This window comes from Chelon labrosus, assembly GCF_963514085.1.
Source record: "Chelon labrosus genome assembly, chromosome: 10".
NCBI classification, from domain to species: Eukaryota; Metazoa; Chordata; class Actinopteri; order Mugiliformes; family Mugilidae; genus Chelon; species Chelon labrosus.
In genome coordinates this window covers 24,752,158-24,760,157 of record NC_140360.1, presented here as the reverse complement: position 1 = coordinate 24,760,157, position 8,000 = coordinate 24,752,158, and the positions used below count along the sequence as shown (strand labels likewise).

Here is an 8,000-nt window from a genome sequence, read left to right as displayed (position 1 = left end):
TGTGATGCATTATCAGATTTTATCACAGCGCCAACAGATTTCCTCACAGCTCATGGTTATATGGCAGTCTGCAGGTAGTCTGAAACGTGGATCATTTTGTAGACGTTCCAAAAAAAAAAAAAATAACTGTTAAAAAGACACAGCTATGTTGAAATCATCATCTCCTATCAGTAAACACTGTTAGAAACTGCTGTAAATTTACATTGAAATATCAACAGTATAATCCTGTTACATCTAAATGCAGGACATCACTGTAAATTTTAGTTAGTGAGATGAAATATAACAATATTTTACAGTACTGATAGCTCAAAGCAAAGAAAACAGTAGTTTAACAGTATTCTTAACAAGAGTGGTACTGGATTTGTGTCTTCCAGAGTACAGGGTGAGTTTCAACCAGTGTTATCCTAGTTCTTCTTCTGCAGACAAACACTGCAAATTTAATTTAAATAACATTAATTGTTGTCTCGAATATGCATATGGCAGGCCTCTTGTTTGCTAGCTTAGTTAACCGAACTGTAATTACTACAGATGCTCAGAACTAATGTGTACTTATATGTGTTTGTCTGTTTGTACTGTTGAGTAGGGGTTGTACCAACAAGTCAGCTTTACTGCTGTGCCATGAGGCTTTAAGCAGGAAGTCGACCAGTCACCGATCACGTGACAATAACAACACTGACGCCTCCGAGAAGACAGTTGAGGAGCCCTGTGGGTCATCGCAGCAAACTAACAGCGGTTCATCAAGTGTGTGAAAATACTTCACTTTAAGATGAAGCCCATTCTATCGTGACATGCAGAATATGCAAGTCAGTCCTGAAATACAACAAAAGTACTACTGCAATGCACACTCCTATGAAAAAGCATCGGTTAACGCTAGCAGAGGAACAGTCCGTATCTGCGGACAGCGCAGTCAGTTAATGACTTCACTAAACGTCCTGCTGTAGCCTAGAGCAGGAGGCTGCAAATCAACAGTTTGTTGGTGAATTTCATTGACTAAAGTTATTAGACCTTTAGCTGGGAAAAGGATTCAGAGATGTACTGCATTTCTTTTTTTTCTTATCCCGGCTACATTATCCTATCTTACAACGCCCTGTGAAGCTAAATGCTGCTGATGGTGCCGATTTATATAGAGAATACATATCTGCAGCGCACAGTATTGATAAGCTACCCTGCTGGCATTTCAACATTGATTCAACGGTGAATAAACGTTATATACAAAGGGTGAATCAACGTTGAATTATGTGTTGGATTTGCAAATTGAATCAACTTTGATATTGCAACATTGTTTCAACATCCGCCATTTCAACATAGGTGAACACATGTTGAAAGTCTCAACGGTGAATCACTGTTGAATATGATATATTGCAACATTGAAACAACGCAGTAAAATCCAACATGGTTAAAGCCTCAACTACAAATCACCGTTGAATAAATATTGATATTGCAACATTGCTTCAACATTTTACCTTTATTAGCCTATGCAACTTGCAGTAGGCCTATTACACACAAAAATAATAAACACCTCCATCAAGAACCAGTCAACTTATTTTTTTTTTTACATTATTTTATTTTGTTTTGTTTTACAACATAAATTATCTATCCGAATCATTCAGCAACAGCAACAGCAGGGATCTTCTGACGCCCACCACCACCCACCCTCTCCGGTGCATACTTCAAGTATTTTGCCATGATGTCCATTATTTGGGTCAGGGTGGTTTTATGGTCGCTGAAGACCGCATCTAAAGAGGAAACAACAAACCATTATTGTCAAAAACTAGTGAAAAAGCCTGTGGACATTCTCCGGGATTTGAATCAGGGATATTCCGATCACTGAACGACCCGTCCTACCGACTGAGCTGCGCTCGACCAACCAACCGCAAGGACCTTTGTGAACAAGCAAAAATATCCATTTGCACAGTATGTGGGTCTGTGTGTGCCTTGCATGGCAGTTGCCACCATTGGTGTATGAATGTGTGTGTGAATGGGTGAATGAGAGGTCATTGTAAAACGCTTTGTCCGCTCGCGGTCAGTGTAAGTACAGTGCGTGCAGAATTATTAGGTACCTCATGTTTTTGCGTTTTACGTGGTTGTGATCACTTATTTAAACCTGTTGGGTAGTCTAACATGCTTGCGGATATGATCAGCGATTTCTGGCCCAAAAAAGGCCCAAACATAAATGATCACATTCATCTAATCTTTCCTAACGATCCGCTAGCTGCCTGCCCCATAAGCAGGCCGTCAAAAAACGTGTCTCTGTAGGCAACCTAGGCTCCGAGATCTGTACACAAAAAGAATGGCTACGTCACTCTGTTGATGTTCACACAAAACAGAACGCTAGCTCGCTACTCCCCCTCCCTCCCGTGCAATTGAAACTCTCCTAAACGCGCATCTCATCGGTTATTGGTTGGAACACTTTGTTTTGCCTTTGAGTGAACACTTGTTGATAGCAATTGTTTTTATGTACAGATCTCGGAGCCTAGGCTGCCTACAGACGCGTTTTTTTGCTTATGGGGCAGGCAGCTAGTGGATCGTTAGGAAAGATTAGATGAATGTGATCATTTATGTTTGGGCCTTTTTTGGGCCTGAAATCGCTGATACAACCTTTAACACTTTTGACTGCAAGACCTCATTGATAGTCAACTAGCAGATGTAATAACTACAAGTTGTCACCATTGTCTGTGCAGGATCCTTAGGTAACAAGCTTGTAACACAACTATTTCAACAAAATTGTATTCAAAACCAAATCAAAACAAGATAATAATGGCATACGTATGTCATTGTCTTGTTTTGATTTGAAAAAAATAAATAAAAAATGCATGGAGAACACTAGTGGTGGCGCATTTGGATGGCCCGTGGAACTGCACTGCGCGTGTGTGTTGGGAGTGTGTGTGTTCCTGGCCCTGCGCATCCCTGGCGCATTCCTAGCTGTGCGCCCTCGCGCCATAGTGGCTGACAGAGGGATTGCATGACGGCCAAACCATCCACCAGACCGAATAAGTGTCCTTGAGCAAGACACTGAACCCCAAAATTCTCCCAATGGGCCGTGATAGCGCCTTGCATGGCAGTAACTGCCATTGGTGTGTGAATCGGTGAAGGAGAGTCTTTCATTGTAAAGTGCTTTGGATAAAAGCTATATGTATAAGTGTAGTCCATTTACCACATGTATCACAAATTCTGTTTACACTGTTAATTTCACAAAACCATATAGCTCCAAAATATGATATTCAATTTAAACTTACCACAGATGGTCTTGCAGAGCCGTGACTGGGAAAATGACAGCTTCCCCGATCTCCCTTTCATACTCATCTTGGCCATCAAGGCATTCGAAAGAGTTCTGAAAAACACACAGTATGAATTTAGATCCCATCCTATCCATTGTTTTTGAGCCAACACTGGTTCGACATTGAAGAAAGGAATATCAGAAGAAGCTTGTGCCCCCAAGACTGATTATGCCTGTGCTGCCTCTTTGGTTCCCAGTCTTACTGATACAGTATCAAGAATTCAGGGTTGTTCCGTTTCATCTGAAAAGATTTCAACTCACTACTCACTACACTAGTCTTAATCAGGTCTAAGTCAAGTATCCACATAGTAAGCACATTATGTGGATACTATGTGGATACTTGACTTAGACCTGATTAAGACTTAGTTTATTTAGTATATTTGTACTCTAGTACATTTTTATCTTAGACCTGATTAAGATTTAGTTTTATTTAGTATATTTGTATTCTAGTACATTTTTATCTTCTACTGTCATGTTGTGTGTTGATGTCTGTAAGCTGCTATTGAGACCTTTGAATTTCCCCTTGGGGATCAATAAAGTATCTATCTATCTATCTATCTACTCCTTTACCCCTCGGAATCCAGGCTAGGGATGAGGGCTGAAAATGAAATATGGTACTTACGCAGTCATTGCTTTCTTGACCATGTCTGCTTCATCTGCACCTCCAAGTCTTCTAAAATGTGCAAGGCTTGTGCAGCGTTTTGAAGGCTCCATTGTTTATGCTGCTGGCTGGAAAATAGATGGGGTTAGTTTGGAAGACCAGGTGTTCATGACACTAATGAAGATCAGGCAGAACTATCCACATCTGCACCTTGCACAGCTGTTCTGCTGCAGCACTGCTACTGTAGGCAACATTGTGAAAACAATTATTCATGTGCTACATCAAACCTTGTTCAAAGCAATGATGGCAACAGTGCCCAGTCGGCACAAGAATGCGCAAAGTATGCCTGCTTCCTTTCGACCATCAGCAAGCAACTGCAGGATGGTAGTGGACTGCACAGACGTCCACATTGCAGCTCCAAAAGAAATGGACAAGGCCAAACTAACGTATTCGACCTACAGAGGGATGCACTCATTTAAAGTCCTGATATCTGTGGCCCCAAATGGGGTCATAAATTACTGCAGTGCGCTCTACCCTGGCTCTGTCTCCGACAAAGCCATCACGCAGCAGTCAGGGATTCTAAACCATCTGGTTGCTGGTGACCTGGTCTTGGCAGACAAGGGTTTTTTAATATCGGACATTGTGCCAGAGGGTGTTACAGTGAACATACCACCCTTTCTGAATCAAGGCAAATTTAGCGCAAGCGAAGTGAGGGCAACAAAGGAGATTGCCAAAAACAGAGTCCATGTTGAGAGGGCTAATGCAAGGGTGAAAGAATTCAAAATCCTTGACCTCATACCCGCTCACCTGAGAAGCTCAGCCAGTAGGCGCGTTCGACTTGTCTGCGCCTGTCTGAGTCTGACTTGCTTACGTCAACGTGAACTTAGGCCGACTGTAGGGGTGGAGCATAAAACGGCTGCAGACAAGTCGGACACGGTCAACTTCGTGTAAACAATGGCGGATCTCGCGGCGTTTGCGTTCGTTGTTGCCGACGAAATAGAGGCTTTGGAGTTACCGGAATTTATACCCGTGTTACAACAACAAGAAAACCTTGAAGAACGAAGGTGATAAAAACGGTTTACATGCTGCTTTATTTGTGATGTTATGTTATAGACCTATGTAATTTCTGTGATTCTAACTCTACCTCTTGTAAGGCTGTCATGTCTTTTCTGCACGGAGTTGGCAACAGCACCCTCTAGAGTCAGTCCTGCTTTATTTTGTTTTTACTTCAAAACACACTGGTAAGGTAGGCCTATGGATAACCCAACTGTGCAAATGGTGTTGTTCAGTCATGAAATTGAATAAGTAGGCTACATTTACCTGCTGTATCGCGCATTATCAATTATCAAATATGTCATATGTGTGATGTTGATCAGAATGCATTACACTCTCAAAACATAGCCATTACGTCACATGTAGAAATGTACACCCAGTGGGCATAATCTGTGAAGCATATTAGTTATTTTTTTTACAGTCATTTGTGAGACAACCAATCAGATATTAACGGCATTGTCAACAAAACTTTTTGTTTTAAACAATGATCCAAGGCAGGCCTTCAGGGAGGGATTATCTGACAACCTGTAGCCCATGAGGCTTCTTTGATATTCAATCCTGTCCTTCATGACAGTTGATCTACGAGTTATAGGCTCTTTCCAATATTTGCTATATATTCTCATGTGACATACACATACAACACAAATTTGTTAAAGTATTGTGCATTTATTGTGAGCAGTTCAGCAGTTCATCAATACATGCAATGTGTCCCAAATCTGATTGATTGCAGAATCGTTCCAAAAATTCAGGGATATGTGGAGGAGGTTGTCCCTCTTTATAGCCTGGAAGAGTTTCGCTCTCACTTCAGGCTTTCTAAAGCACAAGTGGAGGTAAGTAGGTCATGTGGAGGCTAGAACTAATACAAGTTTGAACAAGTTTTTAATGACTATTTCTGTCATGTTTACGACCCAGGATGTTATTTGTACTCTTGGACCATTCTACCAGAATACACTTCAGACAAAGGTTCCCATCACCAACAGTGTCCTGGCCTGTCTGTGGACTCTTGCTAATGAAGAGTCCTATAGGGGGGTTTCAGACAGATTTCATATCAATAAATCAACTTTGTCATGTCATGTGCACAATTTCTGTGCCCTAGTGAATGAACACATGGGGCATCACATTAGCTGGCCTGTGGGGGAGGCCCTCCAAAGGTCTGAGCTGGGCTTTGCCAGGGTTGGGTTCCCAAACACAGTGTGTGCTGTGGATGGGTGCCACATCCACATCAGGAAGCACACGTGGAAAACCCAATGGCCTATTACAACAGAAAGCAATTCTATTCTGTTATCCTGACTGGTTTTTGTGACAGTAGCAGGAGATTCTGCCACATAAGTGTGGGCCACCCTGGCAGTTGGCATGATGCCAGGGCCTTCAGGCTTTCTACAGTTGCCCAAGCGCTGGAGGCAGATCCATATTCCCTCATACAAGAGGGTATGCATATGTTGGGGGACTCTGCCTACCCGCTTTTGCCACAACTGATAACCCCTTACAGGGATAATGGGCACCTTACAGCTAGGCAGAGGAGATTTAATAGAAGGCTGAACAGAGCACGTGTTGTCATTGAACACACGTTTGGTCTGCTTAAAACAAAGTTCCGCCTCTGCATGCTGTATTCTTCACAACATCTGCCTGAATCCCGAGGACATTCATGAACCAGACATGGAGGCCATGGATCATGCCCATCATCCACCACAGTACCACAACCAGCAGGCTTCCCTTTACAGGGATGCCATTTGCAATAACATGTGAACTCCACCAACTCCACCTTTTTTTTCTGTCAACAAATTCTGGTATCACAAATTCAATCTGCAACCCCCCCCCCCCCCCCATTTTTTGTGAGCTGGTGGGAAACACACCACAGGGTGATATGATGGCACATCTCTTGTAACTACAAATACAACAGGCAAGCATCTTTAATACCTTGTATTTACAGTGCCTATCAATCATCAAGACTCCTGCTGTGCCTCCACGTGGCAGCTCATGGTAACTGGGAGAATACAAACCAGGCAAAATCAGCAGGGGCTCTCGGAGTAACAGTGGTCCCCAGAGGTGTAGTCATATTGTTTAGACTGTGACTTACCAACCACTGCAATTGCATATACACATGTTAAAATGTAGAATACCCAAAGACGACAAAACTCCAGAAATGCGGCCATTTTTTTTATTTTATTTAAATTCTTTAAGGGCAGAAACAATTTCCTTCTGTCCCTCCACAATTTCCTTTTGAGTTTCAACAATTGTCTTTAGGCTGTTGGATATATCTGCAAGGCTGGAAAGGACTTTCTTCTCAAAGGTTCTCCTCCTTTTCTCCTCCAGTCTTCTCTGCCTCTCCAGATCCGGGCGCACCAGGGACTCGAGCACAACCGTCCTCCTCTCAGCATGACTTTCATAAGTCTCCAAGAAAGGAGAGGAGGCTCGGCTGGCTGTATGACCGATGTTGCTGGTGGCCTGGTCTGAAGAGGCAGGATTTGTCGGCAGCTGGGAGCCGGTCTGCCGAGGCGGTGGATCTGGCTGGCTGGGGAATAAGGGAGTGGAAATGACGGTGCCCTCCGGGGCACTCCCAACCCCTGAACCCTCAAAAATGTCATCCATGTGCTGTGAGACCAGACAGAAAGGTAAGTTGTACGGCTGAAATGACGACTCATTCATAGCTTGTGTGTATGTGAAATTGAAATGTTTTACGCACAATTTTAAATCTCAATGAGGTAAGGTAACCAAAACACATTATTCTTACTGCATAGTACTCCCACGCAATTCTCTCCTCTCCTGTTGCCCGGGATCGGTCCTTCACCCTCTTGTATGTGGACAGCATGTTGTGAATTTTCTTTCGCAGCTGCTCCACAGACATCCTGTATCCCTTTTCCTCCATTTGTTTTTTGATTTTATTGTAAAATCCATTTTTATTGGTGCAGTACAGATAATGGTGGGATTTAATTTGTGAGAGGAGGAACAGATTGGTGCGGTGTTTGTCTGTGAATATATGAATACAGGTACATTTGTCAAGATTGAACATGTATTTGAATGTACTTACTGTATTTTTATTATCAATACAATACCTGGTGGGGAGTGAGA

At 42.7% G+C, this 8,000-nt stretch overlaps 1 pseudogene across 1 annotated transcript; it reads left to right on the top strand.

The window, feature by feature from the left end:
* Positions 1 to 4,259: 4,259 nt before the first annotated feature.
* Positions 4,260 to 6,580, top strand: LOC311494161 (annotated as a pseudogene). Its single transcript has 3 exons — positions 4,260 to 4,646; positions 5,681 to 5,761; positions 5,844 to 6,580. The product of its transcript is annotated as an uncharacterized misc_RNA (transcript).
* The last annotated feature ends 1,420 nt before the right edge of the window (positions 6,581 to 8,000 follow it).